Source organism: Acipenser ruthenus, unplaced genomic scaffold, assembly GCF_902713425.1.
Source record: "Acipenser ruthenus unplaced genomic scaffold, fAciRut3.2 maternal haplotype, whole genome shotgun sequence".
In the NCBI taxonomy this organism is placed as follows: Eukaryota; Metazoa; Chordata; class Actinopteri; order Acipenseriformes; family Acipenseridae; genus Acipenser; species Acipenser ruthenus.
Genome location: NW_026708868.1, coordinates 23511 through 32717, shown reverse-complemented (window position 1 = coordinate 32717; position 9207 = coordinate 23511). Strand labels below are relative to the sequence as shown.

General features: G+C 44.7%; 41 non-coding genes and 1 pseudogene across 41 annotated transcripts; all 42 read right to left on the bottom strand.

Moving 5' to 3' along the window:
• LOC131736575 (5S ribosomal RNA) lies at nt 1-100 on the bottom strand (annotated as a pseudogene; the record flags this gene model as incomplete).
• A 99-nt stretch (nt 101-199) lies between these two features.
• LOC131736551 (5S ribosomal RNA) lies at nt 200-318 on the bottom strand. Its single transcript, XR_009328222.1, has one exon. It is a non-coding gene; the product is annotated as a 5S ribosomal RNA (ribosomal RNA).
• Nucleotides 319-418: 100 nt separating this feature from the next.
• Nucleotides 419-537, bottom strand: LOC131736549 (5S ribosomal RNA). Its single transcript, XR_009328220.1, has one exon. It is a non-coding gene; the product is annotated as a 5S ribosomal RNA (ribosomal RNA).
• Nucleotides 538-651: 114 nt separating this feature from the next.
• On the bottom strand, nt 652-770 carry LOC131736548 (5S ribosomal RNA). Its single transcript, XR_009328219.1, has one exon. It is a non-coding gene; the product is annotated as a 5S ribosomal RNA (ribosomal RNA).
• Nucleotides 771-870: 100 nt separating this feature from the next.
• Nucleotides 871-989, bottom strand: LOC131736547 (5S ribosomal RNA). The gene has a single exon (XR_009328218.1). It is a non-coding gene; the product is annotated as a 5S ribosomal RNA (ribosomal RNA).
• Nucleotides 990-1089: 100 nt separating this feature from the next.
• On the bottom strand, nt 1090-1207 carry LOC131736568 (5S ribosomal RNA). Its single transcript, XR_009328239.1, has one exon. It is a non-coding gene; the product is annotated as a 5S ribosomal RNA (ribosomal RNA).
• A 100-nt stretch (nt 1208-1307) lies between these two features.
• On the bottom strand, nt 1308-1426 carry LOC131736546 (5S ribosomal RNA). The gene has a single exon (XR_009328217.1). It is a non-coding gene; the product is annotated as a 5S ribosomal RNA (ribosomal RNA).
• Nucleotides 1427-1539: 113 nt separating this feature from the next.
• Nucleotides 1540-1658, bottom strand: LOC131736545 (5S ribosomal RNA). Its single transcript, XR_009328216.1, has one exon. It is a non-coding gene; the product is annotated as a 5S ribosomal RNA (ribosomal RNA).
• A 100-nt stretch (nt 1659-1758) lies between these two features.
• On the bottom strand, nt 1759-1877 carry LOC131736544 (5S ribosomal RNA). Its single transcript, XR_009328215.1, has one exon. It is a non-coding gene; the product is annotated as a 5S ribosomal RNA (ribosomal RNA).
• Nucleotides 1878-1977: 100 nt separating this feature from the next.
• LOC131736543 (5S ribosomal RNA) lies at nt 1978-2096 on the bottom strand. Its single transcript, XR_009328214.1, has one exon. It is a non-coding gene; the product is annotated as a 5S ribosomal RNA (ribosomal RNA).
• A 100-nt stretch (nt 2097-2196) lies between these two features.
• LOC131736542 (5S ribosomal RNA) lies at nt 2197-2315 on the bottom strand. The gene has a single exon (XR_009328213.1). It is a non-coding gene; the product is annotated as a 5S ribosomal RNA (ribosomal RNA).
• Nucleotides 2316-2415: 100 nt separating this feature from the next.
• Nucleotides 2416-2534, bottom strand: LOC131736541 (5S ribosomal RNA). Its single transcript, XR_009328212.1, has one exon. It is a non-coding gene; the product is annotated as a 5S ribosomal RNA (ribosomal RNA).
• A 114-nt stretch (nt 2535-2648) lies between these two features.
• On the bottom strand, nt 2649-2767 carry LOC131736540 (5S ribosomal RNA). Its single transcript, XR_009328211.1, has one exon. It is a non-coding gene; the product is annotated as a 5S ribosomal RNA (ribosomal RNA).
• A 100-nt stretch (nt 2768-2867) lies between these two features.
• On the bottom strand, nt 2868-2986 carry LOC131736538 (5S ribosomal RNA). The gene has a single exon (XR_009328209.1). It is a non-coding gene; the product is annotated as a 5S ribosomal RNA (ribosomal RNA).
• Nucleotides 2987-3086: 100 nt separating this feature from the next.
• LOC131736567 (5S ribosomal RNA) lies at nt 3087-3204 on the bottom strand. The gene has a single exon (XR_009328238.1). It is a non-coding gene; the product is annotated as a 5S ribosomal RNA (ribosomal RNA).
• A 100-nt stretch (nt 3205-3304) lies between these two features.
• On the bottom strand, nt 3305-3423 carry LOC131736537 (5S ribosomal RNA). Its single transcript, XR_009328208.1, has one exon. It is a non-coding gene; the product is annotated as a 5S ribosomal RNA (ribosomal RNA).
• Nucleotides 3424-3523: 100 nt separating this feature from the next.
• On the bottom strand, nt 3524-3642 carry LOC131736536 (5S ribosomal RNA). The gene has a single exon (XR_009328207.1). It is a non-coding gene; the product is annotated as a 5S ribosomal RNA (ribosomal RNA).
• A 100-nt stretch (nt 3643-3742) lies between these two features.
• On the bottom strand, nt 3743-3861 carry LOC131736535 (5S ribosomal RNA). The gene has a single exon (XR_009328206.1). It is a non-coding gene; the product is annotated as a 5S ribosomal RNA (ribosomal RNA).
• Nucleotides 3862-3961: 100 nt separating this feature from the next.
• On the bottom strand, nt 3962-4080 carry LOC131736534 (5S ribosomal RNA). Its single transcript, XR_009328205.1, has one exon. It is a non-coding gene; the product is annotated as a 5S ribosomal RNA (ribosomal RNA).
• Nucleotides 4081-4180: 100 nt separating this feature from the next.
• Nucleotides 4181-4299, bottom strand: LOC131736533 (5S ribosomal RNA). The gene has a single exon (XR_009328204.1). It is a non-coding gene; the product is annotated as a 5S ribosomal RNA (ribosomal RNA).
• A 100-nt stretch (nt 4300-4399) lies between these two features.
• Nucleotides 4400-4518, bottom strand: LOC131736532 (5S ribosomal RNA). The gene has a single exon (XR_009328203.1). It is a non-coding gene; the product is annotated as a 5S ribosomal RNA (ribosomal RNA).
• Nucleotides 4519-4618: 100 nt separating this feature from the next.
• Nucleotides 4619-4737, bottom strand: LOC131736531 (5S ribosomal RNA). The gene has a single exon (XR_009328202.1). It is a non-coding gene; the product is annotated as a 5S ribosomal RNA (ribosomal RNA).
• A 100-nt stretch (nt 4738-4837) lies between these two features.
• On the bottom strand, nt 4838-4956 carry LOC131736530 (5S ribosomal RNA). The gene has a single exon (XR_009328201.1). It is a non-coding gene; the product is annotated as a 5S ribosomal RNA (ribosomal RNA).
• A 99-nt stretch (nt 4957-5055) lies between these two features.
• On the bottom strand, nt 5056-5174 carry LOC131736529 (5S ribosomal RNA). The gene has a single exon (XR_009328200.1). It is a non-coding gene; the product is annotated as a 5S ribosomal RNA (ribosomal RNA).
• A 100-nt stretch (nt 5175-5274) lies between these two features.
• On the bottom strand, nt 5275-5393 carry LOC131736527 (5S ribosomal RNA). The gene has a single exon (XR_009328198.1). It is a non-coding gene; the product is annotated as a 5S ribosomal RNA (ribosomal RNA).
• A 100-nt stretch (nt 5394-5493) lies between these two features.
• On the bottom strand, nt 5494-5612 carry LOC131736526 (5S ribosomal RNA). The gene has a single exon (XR_009328197.1). It is a non-coding gene; the product is annotated as a 5S ribosomal RNA (ribosomal RNA).
• Nucleotides 5613-5712: 100 nt separating this feature from the next.
• Nucleotides 5713-5831, bottom strand: LOC131736525 (5S ribosomal RNA). Its single transcript, XR_009328196.1, has one exon. It is a non-coding gene; the product is annotated as a 5S ribosomal RNA (ribosomal RNA).
• A 99-nt stretch (nt 5832-5930) lies between these two features.
• Nucleotides 5931-6049, bottom strand: LOC131736524 (5S ribosomal RNA). Its single transcript, XR_009328195.1, has one exon. It is a non-coding gene; the product is annotated as a 5S ribosomal RNA (ribosomal RNA).
• A 100-nt stretch (nt 6050-6149) lies between these two features.
• On the bottom strand, nt 6150-6268 carry LOC131736523 (5S ribosomal RNA). The gene has a single exon (XR_009328194.1). It is a non-coding gene; the product is annotated as a 5S ribosomal RNA (ribosomal RNA).
• A 100-nt stretch (nt 6269-6368) lies between these two features.
• LOC131736522 (5S ribosomal RNA) lies at nt 6369-6487 on the bottom strand. Its single transcript, XR_009328193.1, has one exon. It is a non-coding gene; the product is annotated as a 5S ribosomal RNA (ribosomal RNA).
• Nucleotides 6488-6587: 100 nt separating this feature from the next.
• LOC131736521 (5S ribosomal RNA) lies at nt 6588-6706 on the bottom strand. The gene has a single exon (XR_009328192.1). It is a non-coding gene; the product is annotated as a 5S ribosomal RNA (ribosomal RNA).
• Nucleotides 6707-6806: 100 nt separating this feature from the next.
• Nucleotides 6807-6925, bottom strand: LOC131736520 (5S ribosomal RNA). Its single transcript, XR_009328191.1, has one exon. It is a non-coding gene; the product is annotated as a 5S ribosomal RNA (ribosomal RNA).
• A 100-nt stretch (nt 6926-7025) lies between these two features.
• On the bottom strand, nt 7026-7144 carry LOC131736519 (5S ribosomal RNA). The gene has a single exon (XR_009328190.1). It is a non-coding gene; the product is annotated as a 5S ribosomal RNA (ribosomal RNA).
• A 100-nt stretch (nt 7145-7244) lies between these two features.
• On the bottom strand, nt 7245-7363 carry LOC131736518 (5S ribosomal RNA). The gene has a single exon (XR_009328189.1). It is a non-coding gene; the product is annotated as a 5S ribosomal RNA (ribosomal RNA).
• Nucleotides 7364-7462: 99 nt separating this feature from the next.
• Nucleotides 7463-7581, bottom strand: LOC131736563 (5S ribosomal RNA). Its single transcript, XR_009328234.1, has one exon. It is a non-coding gene; the product is annotated as a 5S ribosomal RNA (ribosomal RNA).
• Nucleotides 7582-7682: 101 nt separating this feature from the next.
• LOC131736516 (5S ribosomal RNA) lies at nt 7683-7801 on the bottom strand. The gene has a single exon (XR_009328187.1). It is a non-coding gene; the product is annotated as a 5S ribosomal RNA (ribosomal RNA).
• A 113-nt stretch (nt 7802-7914) lies between these two features.
• LOC131736515 (5S ribosomal RNA) lies at nt 7915-8033 on the bottom strand. Its single transcript, XR_009328186.1, has one exon. It is a non-coding gene; the product is annotated as a 5S ribosomal RNA (ribosomal RNA).
• A 100-nt stretch (nt 8034-8133) lies between these two features.
• On the bottom strand, nt 8134-8252 carry LOC131736514 (5S ribosomal RNA). Its single transcript, XR_009328185.1, has one exon. It is a non-coding gene; the product is annotated as a 5S ribosomal RNA (ribosomal RNA).
• Nucleotides 8253-8352: 100 nt separating this feature from the next.
• Nucleotides 8353-8471, bottom strand: LOC131736513 (5S ribosomal RNA). Its single transcript, XR_009328184.1, has one exon. It is a non-coding gene; the product is annotated as a 5S ribosomal RNA (ribosomal RNA).
• A 100-nt stretch (nt 8472-8571) lies between these two features.
• On the bottom strand, nt 8572-8690 carry LOC131736512 (5S ribosomal RNA). The gene has a single exon (XR_009328183.1). It is a non-coding gene; the product is annotated as a 5S ribosomal RNA (ribosomal RNA).
• A 100-nt stretch (nt 8691-8790) lies between these two features.
• LOC131736511 (5S ribosomal RNA) lies at nt 8791-8909 on the bottom strand. Its single transcript, XR_009328182.1, has one exon. It is a non-coding gene; the product is annotated as a 5S ribosomal RNA (ribosomal RNA).
• Nucleotides 8910-9009: 100 nt separating this feature from the next.
• LOC131736510 (5S ribosomal RNA) lies at nt 9010-9128 on the bottom strand. The gene has a single exon (XR_009328181.1). It is a non-coding gene; the product is annotated as a 5S ribosomal RNA (ribosomal RNA).
• Between the last annotated feature and the right edge of the window lie 79 nt (nt 9129-9207).

Below are 9207 nucleotides of genomic sequence, written 5' to 3'. Positions count from 1 at the left end.
TCCCAGGTGGTCTCCCATCCAAGTACTAACCAAGCCCAACATTGCTTAGCTTCTGAGATCAGACGAGATCAGGCTTATTCAAGGTGGTGTGGCCGCAGGCGATTGCATTTCTGCTTTCATGACTTTTATGTTTAGTGAGCTGGGGTGATTCCTCCAAAATTTCCTTTTGTCCTCCACACATTTCAATTGTAAAATGTAATGCCTGCAGCACTTGATATTCCCAGGTGGTCTCCCATCCAAGTACTAACCAAGCCCAACATTGCTTAGCTTCTGAGATCAGACGAGATCAGGCTTATTCAAGGTGGTGTGGCCGCAGGCGATTGCATTTCTGCTTTCATGACTTTTATGTTTAGTGAGCTGGGGGTGATTCCTCCAAAATTTCCTTTTGTCCTCCACACATTTCAATTGTAAAATGTAATGCCTGCAGCACTTGATATTCCCAGGTGGTCTCCCATCCAAGTACTAACCAAGCCCAACATTGCTTAGCTTCTGAGATCAGACGAGATCAGGCTTATTCAAGGTGGTGTGGCCGCAGGCGATTGCATTTCTGCTTTCATGACTTTTATGTTTAGTGAGCTGGGGGTGATTCCTCCAAAATTTCCTTTTGTCCTCCACACATTTCAATTGTAAAATGTAATGCCAAAAATGTAATGCCTGCAGCACTTGATATTCCCAGGTGGTCTCCCATCCAAGTACTAACCAAGCCCAACATTGCTTAGCTTCTGAGATCAGACGAGATCAGGCTTATTCAAGGTGGTGTGGCCGCAGGCGATTGCATTTCTGCTTTCATGACTTTTATGTTTAGTGAGCTGGGGGTGATTCCTCCAAAATTTCCTTTTGTCCTCCACACATTTCAATTGTAAAATGTAATGCCTGCAGCACTTGATATTCCCAGGTGGTCTCCCATCCAAGTACTAACCAAGCCCAACATTGCTTAGCTTCTGAGATCAGACGAGATCAGGCTTATTCAAGGTGGTGTGGCCGCAGGCGATTGCATTTCTGCTTTCATGACTTTTATGTTTAGTGAGCTGGGGGTGATTCCTCCAAAATTTCCTTTTGTCCTCCACACATTTCAATTGTAAAATGTAATGCCTGCAGCACTTGATATTCCCAGGTGGTCTCCCATCCAAGTACTAACCAAGCCCAACATTGCTTAGCTTCTGAGATCAGACGAGATCAGCTTATTCAAGGTGGTGTGGCCGCAGGCGATTGCATTTCTGCTTTCATGACTTTTATGTTTAGTGAGCTGGGGGTGATTCCTCCAAAATTTCCTTTTGTCCTCCACACATTTCAATTGTAAAATGTAATGCCTGCAGCACTTGATATTCCCAGGTGGTCTCCCATCCAAGTACTAACCAAGCCCAACATTGCTTAGCTTCTGAGATCAGACGAGATCAGGCTTATTCAAGGTGGTGTGGCCGCAGGCGATTGCATTTCTGCTTTCATGACTTTTATGTTTAGTGAGCTGGGGGTGATTCCTCCAAAATTTCCTTTTGTCCTCCACACATTTCAATTGTAAATGTAATTACAAAAATGTAATGCCTGCAGCACTTGATATTCCCAGGTGGTCTCCCATCCAAGTACTAACCAAGCCCAACATTGCTTAGCTTCTGAGATCAGACGAGATCAGGCTTATTCAAGGTGGTGTGGCCGCAGGCGATTGCATTTCTGCTTTCATGACTTTTATGTTTAGTGAGCTGGGGGTGATTCCTCCAAAATTTCCTTTTGTCCTCCACACATTTCAATTGTAAAATGTAATGCCTGCAGCACTTGATATTCCCAGGTGGTCTCCCATCCAAGTACTAACCAAGCCCAACATTGCTTAGCTTCTGAGATCAGACGAGATCAGGCTTATTCAAGGTGGTGTGGCCGCAGGCGATTGCATTTCTGCTTTCATGACTTTTATGTTTAGTGAGCTGGGGGTGATTCCTCCAAAATTTCCTTTTGTCCTCCACACATTTCAATTGTAAAATGTAATGCCTGCAGCACTTGATATTCCCAGGTGGTCTCCCATCCAAGTACTAACCAAGCCCAACATTGCTTAGCTTCTGAGATCAGACGAGATCAGGCTTATTCAAGGTGGTGTGGCCGCAGGCGATTGCATTTCTGCTTTCATGACTTTTATGTTTAGTGAGCTGGGGGTGATTCCTCCAAAATTTCCTTTTGTCCTCCACACATTTCAATTGTAAAATGTAATGCCTGCAGCACTTGATATTCCCAGGTGGTCTCCCATCCAAGTACTAACCAAGCCCAACATTGCTTAGCTTCTGAGATCAGACGAGATCAGGCTTATTCAAGGTGGTGTGGCCGCAGGCGATTGCATTTCTGCTTTCATGACTTTTATGTTTAGTGAGCTGGGGGTGATTCCTCCAAAATTTCCTTTTGTCCTCCACACATTTCAATTGTAAAATGTAATGCCTGCAGCACTTGATATTCCCAGGTGGTCTCCCATCCAAGTACTAACCAAGCCCAACATTGCTTAGCTTCTGAGATCAGACGAGATCAGGCTTATTCAAGGTGGTGTGGCCGCAGGCGATTGCATTTCTGCTTTCATGACTTTTATGTTTAGTGAGCTGGGGGTGATTCCTCCAAAATTTCCTTTTGTCCTCCACACATTTCAATTGTAAAATGTAATTACAAAAATGTAATGCCTGCAGCACTTGATATTCCCAGGTGGTCTCCCATCCAAGTACTAACCAAGCCCAACATTGCTTAGCTTCTGAGATCAGACGAGATCAGGCTTATTCAAGGTGGTGTGGCCGCAGGCGATTGCATTTCTGCTTTCATGACTTTTATGTTTAGTGAGCTGGGGGTGATTCCTCCAAAATTTCCTTTTGTCCTCCACACATTTCAATTGTAAAATGTAATGCCTGCAGCACTTGATATTCCCAGGTGGTCTCCCATCCAAGTACTAACCAAGCCCAACATTGCTTAGCTTCTGAGATCAGACGAGATCAGGCTTATTCAAGGTGGTGTGGCCGCAGGCGATTGCATTTCTGCTTTCATGACTTTTATGTTTAGTGAGCTGGGGGTGATTCCTCCAAAATTTCCTTTTGTCCTCCACACATTTCAATTGTAAAATGTAATGCCTGCAGCACTTGATATCCCAGGTGGTCTCCCATCCAAGTACTAACCAAGCCCAACATTGCTTAGCTTCTGAGATCAGACGAGATCAGGCTTATTCAAGGTGGTGTGGCCGCAGGCGATTGCATTTCTGCTTTCATGACTTTTATGTTTAGTGAGCTGGGGGTGATTCCTCCAAAATTTCCTTTTGTCCTCCACACATTTCAATTGTAAAATGTAATGCCTGCAGCACTTGATATTCCCAGGTGGTCTCCCATCCAAGTACTAACCAAGCCCAACATTGCTTAGCTTCTGAGATCAGACGAGATCAGGCTTATTCAAGGTGGTGTGGCCGCAGGCGATTGCTGTTCTGCTTTCATGACTTTTATGTTTAGTGAGCTGGGGGTGATTCCTCCAAAATTTCCTTTTGTCCTCCACACATTTCAATTGTAAAATGTAATGCCTGCAGCACTTGATATTCCCAGGTGGTCTCCCATCCAAGTACTAACCAAGCCCAACATTGCTTAGCTTCTGAGATCAGACGAGATCAGGCTTATTCAAGGTGGTGTGGCCGCAGGCGATTGCATTTCTGCTTTCATGACTTTTATGTTTAGTGAGCTGGGGGTGATTCCTCCAAAATTTCCTTTTGTCCTCCACACATTTCAATTGTAAAATGTAATGCCTGCAGCACTTGATATTCCCAGGTGGTCTCCCATCCAAGTACTAACCAAGCCCAACATTGCTTAGCTTCTGAGATCAGACGAGATCAGGCTTATTCAAGGTGGTGTGGCCGCAGGCGATTGCATTTCTGCTTTCATGACTTTTATGTTTAGTGAGCTGGGGGTGATTCCTCCAAAATTTCCTTTTGTCCTCCACACATTTCAATTGTAAAATGTAATGCCTGCAGCACTTGATATTCCCAGGTGGTCTCCCATCCAAGTACTAACCAAGCCCAACATTGCTTAGCTTCTGAGATCAGACGAGATCAGGCTTATTCAAGGTGGTGTGGCCGCAGGCGATTGCATTTCTGCTTTCATGACTTTTATGTTTAGTGAGCTGGGGGTGATTCCTCCAAAATTTCCTTTTGTCCTCCACACATTTCAATTGTAAAATGTAATGCCTGCAGCACTTGATATTCCCAGGTGGTCTCCCATCCAAGTACTAACCAAGCCCAACATTGCTTAGCTTCTGAGATCAGACGAGATCAGGCTTATTCAAGGTGGTGTGGCCGCAGGCGATTGCATTTCTGCTTTCATGACTTTTATGTTTAGTGAGCTGGGGGTGATTCCTCCAAAATTTCCTTTTGTCCTCCACACATTTCAATTGTAAAATGTAATGCCTGCAGCACTTGATATTCCCAGGTGGTCTCCCATCCAAGTACTAACCAAGCCCAACATTGCTTAGCTTCTGAGATCAGACGAGATCAGGCTTATTCAAGGTGGTGTGGCCGCAGGCGATTGCATTTCTGCTTTCATGACTTTTATGTTTAGTGAGCTGGGGGTGATTCCTCCAAAATTTCCTTTTGTCCTCCACACATTTCAATTGTAAAATGTAATGCCTGCAGCACTTGATATTCCCAGGTGGTCTCCCATCCAAGTACTAACCAAGCCCAACATTGCTTAGCTTCTGAGATCAGACGAGATCAGGCTTATTCAAGGTGGTGTGGCCGCAGGCGATTGCATTTCTGCTTTCATGACTTTTATGTTTAGTGAGCTGGGGGTGATTCCTCCAAAATTTCCTTTTGTCCTCCACACATTTCAATTGTAAAATGTAATGCCTGCAGCACTTGATATTCCCAGGTGGTCTCCCATCCAAGTACTAACCAAGCCCAACATTGCTTAGCTTCTGAGATCAGACGAGATCAGGCTTATTCAAGGTGGTGTGGCCGCAGGCGATTGCATTTCTGCTTTCATGACTTTTATGTTAGTGAGCTGGGGGTGATTCCTCCAAAATTTCCTTTTGTCCTCCACACATTTCAATTGTAAAATGTAATGCCTGCAGCACTTGATATTCCCAGGTGGTCTCCCATCCAAGTACTAACCAAGCCCAACATTGCTTAGCTTCTGAGATCAGACGAGATCAGGCTTATTCAAGGTGGTGTGGCCGCAGGCGATTGCATTTCTGCTTTCATGACTTTTATGTTTAGTGAGCTGGGGGTGATTCCTCCAAAATTTCCTTTTGTCCTCCACACATTTCAATTGTAAAATGTAATGCCTGCAGCACTTGATATTCCCAGGTGGTCTCCCATCCAAGTACTAACCAAGCCCAACATTGCTTAGCTTCTGAGATCAGACGAGATCAGGCTTATTCAAGGTGGTGTGGCCGCAGGCGATTGCATTTCTGCTTTCATGACTTTTATGTTTAGTGAGCTGGGGGTGATTCCTCCAAAATTTCCTTTTGTCCTCCACACATTTCAATTGTAAAATGTAATGCCTGCAGCACTTGATATTCCCAGGTGGTCTCCCATCCAAGTACTAACCAAGCCCAACATTGCTTAGCTTCTGAGATCAGACGAGATCAGGCTTATTCAAGGTGGTGTGGCCGCAGGCGATTGCATTTCTGCTTTCATGACTTTTATGTTTAGTGAGCTGGGGGTGATTCCTCCAAAATTTCCTTTTGTCCTCCACACATTTCAATTGTAAAATGTAATGCCTGCAGCACTTGATATTCCCAGGTGGTCTCCCATCCAAGTACTAACCAAGCCCAACATTGCTTAGCTTCTGAGATCAGACGAGATCAGGCTTATTCAAGGTGGTGTGGCCGCAGGCGATTGCATTTCTGCTTTCATGACTTTTATGTTTAGTGAGCTGGGGTGATTCCTCCAAAATTTCCTTTTGTCCTCCACACATTTCAATTGTAAAATGTAATGCCTGCAGCACTTGATATTCCCAGGTGGTCTCCCATCCAAGTACTAACCAAGCCCAACATTGCTTAGCTTCTGAGATCAGACGAGATCAGGCTTATTCAAGGTGGTGTGGCCGCAGGCGATTGCATTTCTGCTTTCATGACTTTTATGTTTAGTGAGCTGGGGGTGATTCCTCCAAAATTTCCTTTTGTCCTCCACACATTTCAATTGTAAAATGTAATGCCTGCAGCACTTGATATTCCCAGGTGGTCTCCCATCCAAGTACTAACCAAGCCCAACATTGCTTAGCTTCTGAGATCAGACGAGATCAGGCTTATTCAAGGTGGTGTGGCCGCAGGCGATTGCATTTCTGCTTTCATGACTTTTATGTTTAGTGAGCTGGGGGTGATTCCTCCAAAATTTCCTTTTGTCCTCCACACATTTCAATTGTAAAATGTAATGCCTGCAGCACTTGATATTCCCAGGTGGTCTCCCATCCAAGTACTAACCAAGCCCAACATTGCTTAGCTTCTGAGATCAGACGAGATCAGGCTTATTCAAGGTGGTGTGGCCGCAGGCGATTGCATTTCTGCTTTCATGACTTTTATGTTTAGTGAGCTGGGGGTGATTCCTCCAAAATTTCCTTTTGTCCTCCACACATTTCAATTGTAAAATGTAATGCCTGCAGCACTTGATATTCCCAGGTGGTCTCCCATCCAAGTACTAACCAAGCCCAACATTGCTTAGCTTCTGAGATCAGACGAGATCAGGCTTATTCAAGGTGGTGTGGCCGCAGGCGATTGCATTTCTGCTTTCATGACTTTTATGTTTAGTGAGCTGGGGGTGATTCCTCCAAAATTTCCTTTTGTCCTCCACACATTTCAATTGTAAAATGTAATGCCTGCAGCACTTGATATTCCCAGGTGGTCTCCCATCCAAGTACTAACCAAGCCCAACATTGCTTAGCTTCTGAGATCAGACGAGATCAGGCTTATTCAAGGTGGTGTGGCCGCAGGCGATTGCATTTCTGCTTTCATGACTTTTATGTTTAGTGAGCTGGGGGTGATTCCTCCAAAATTTCCTTTTGTCCTCCACACATTTCAATTGTAAAATGTAATGCCTGCAGCACTTGATATTCCCAGGTGGTCTCCCATCCAAGTACTAACCAAGCCCAACATTGCTTAGCTTCTGAGATCAGACGAGATCAGGCTTATTCAAGGTGGTGTGGCCGCAGGCGATTGCATTTCTGCTTTCATGACTTTTATGTTTAGTGAGCTGGGGGTGATTCCTCCAAAATTTCCTTTTGTCCTCCACACATTTCAATTGTAAAATGTAATGCCTGCAGCACTTGATATTCCCAGGTGGTCTCCCATCCAAGTACTAACCAAGCCCAACATTGCTTAGCTTCTGAGATCAGACGAGATCAGGCTTATTCAAGGTGGTGTGGCCGCAGGCGATTGCATTTCTGCTTTCATGACTTTTATGTTTAGTGAGCTGGGGGTGATTCCTCCAAAATTTCCTTTGTCCTCCACACATTTCAATTGTAAAATGTAATGCCTGCAGCACTTGATATTCCCAGGTGGTCTCCCATCCAAGTACTAACCAAGCCCAACATTGCGTAGCTTCTGAGATCAGACGAGATCAGGCTTATTCAAGGTGGTGTGGCCGCAGGCGATTGCATTTCTGCTTTCATGACTTTTATGTTTAGTGAGCTGGGGGTGATTCCTCCAAAATTTCCTTTTGTCCTCCACACATTTCAATTGTAAAAATGTAATGCCTGCAGCACTTGATATTCCCAGGTGGTCTCCCATCCAAGTACTAACCAAGCCCAACATTGCTTAGCTTCTGAGATCAGACGAGATCAGGCTTATTCAAGGTGGTGTGGCCGCAGGCGATTGCATTTCTGCTTTCATGACTTTTATGTTTAGTGAGCTGGGGGTGATTCCTCCAAAATTTCCTTTTGTCCTCCACACATTTCAATTGTAAAATGTAATTACAAAATGTAATGCCTGCAGCACTTGATATTCCCAGGTGGTCTCCCATCCAAGTACTAACCAAGCCCAACATTGCTTAGCTTCTGAGATCAGACGAGATCAGGCTTATTCAAGGTGGTGTGGCCGCAGGCGATTGCATTTCTGCTTTCATGACTTTTATGTTTAGTGAGCTGGGGGTGATTCCTCCAAAATTTCCTTTTGTCCTCCACACATTTCAATTGTAAAATGTAATGCCTGCAGCACTTGATATTCCCAGGTGGTCTCCCATCCAAGTACTAACCAAGCCCAACATTGCTTAGCTTCTGAGATCAGACGAGATCAGGCTTATTCAAGGTGGTGTGGCCGCAGGCGATTGCATTTCTGCTTTCATGACTTTTATGTTTAGTGAGCTGGGGGTGATTCCTCCAAAATTTCCTTTTGTCCTCCACACATTTCAATTGTAAAATGTAATGCCTGCAGCACTTGATATTCCCAGGTGGTCTCCCATCCAAGTACTAACCAAGCCCAACATTGCTTAGCTTCTGAGATCAGACGAGATCAGGCTTATTCAAGGTGGTGTGGCCGCAGGCGATTGCATTTCTGCTTTCATGACTTTTATGTTTAGTGAGCTGGGGGTGATTCCTCCAAAATTTCCTTTTGTCCTCCACACATTTCAATTGTAAAATGTAATGCCTGCAGCACTTGATATTCCCAGGTGGTCTCCCATCCAAGTACTAACCAAGCCCAACATTGCTTAGCTTCTGAGATCAGACGAGATCAGGCTTATTCAAGGTGGTGTGGCCGCAGGCGATTGCATTTCTGCTTTCATGACTTTTATGTTTAGTGAGCTGGGGGTGATTCCTCCAAAATTTCCTTTTGTCCTCCACACATTTCAATTGTAAAATGTAATGCCTGCAGCACTTGATATTCCCAGGTGGTCTCCCATCCAAGTACTAACCAAGCCCAACATTGCTTAGCTTCTGAGATCAGACGAGATCAGGCTTATTCAAGGTGGTGTGGCCGCAGGCGATTGCATTTCTGCTTTCATGACTTTTATGTTTAGTGAGCTGGGGGTGATTCCTCCAAAATTTCCTTTTGTCCTCCACACATTTCAATTGTAAAATGTAATGCCTGCAGCACTTGATATTCCCAGGTGGTCTCCCATCCAAGTACTAACCAAGCCCAACATTGCTTAGCTTCTGAGATCAGACGAGATCAGGCTTATTCAAGGTGGTGTGGCCGCAGGCGATTGCATTTCTGCTTTCATGACTTTTATGTTTAGTGAGCTGGGGGTGATTCCTCCAAAATTTCCTTTTGTCCTCCACA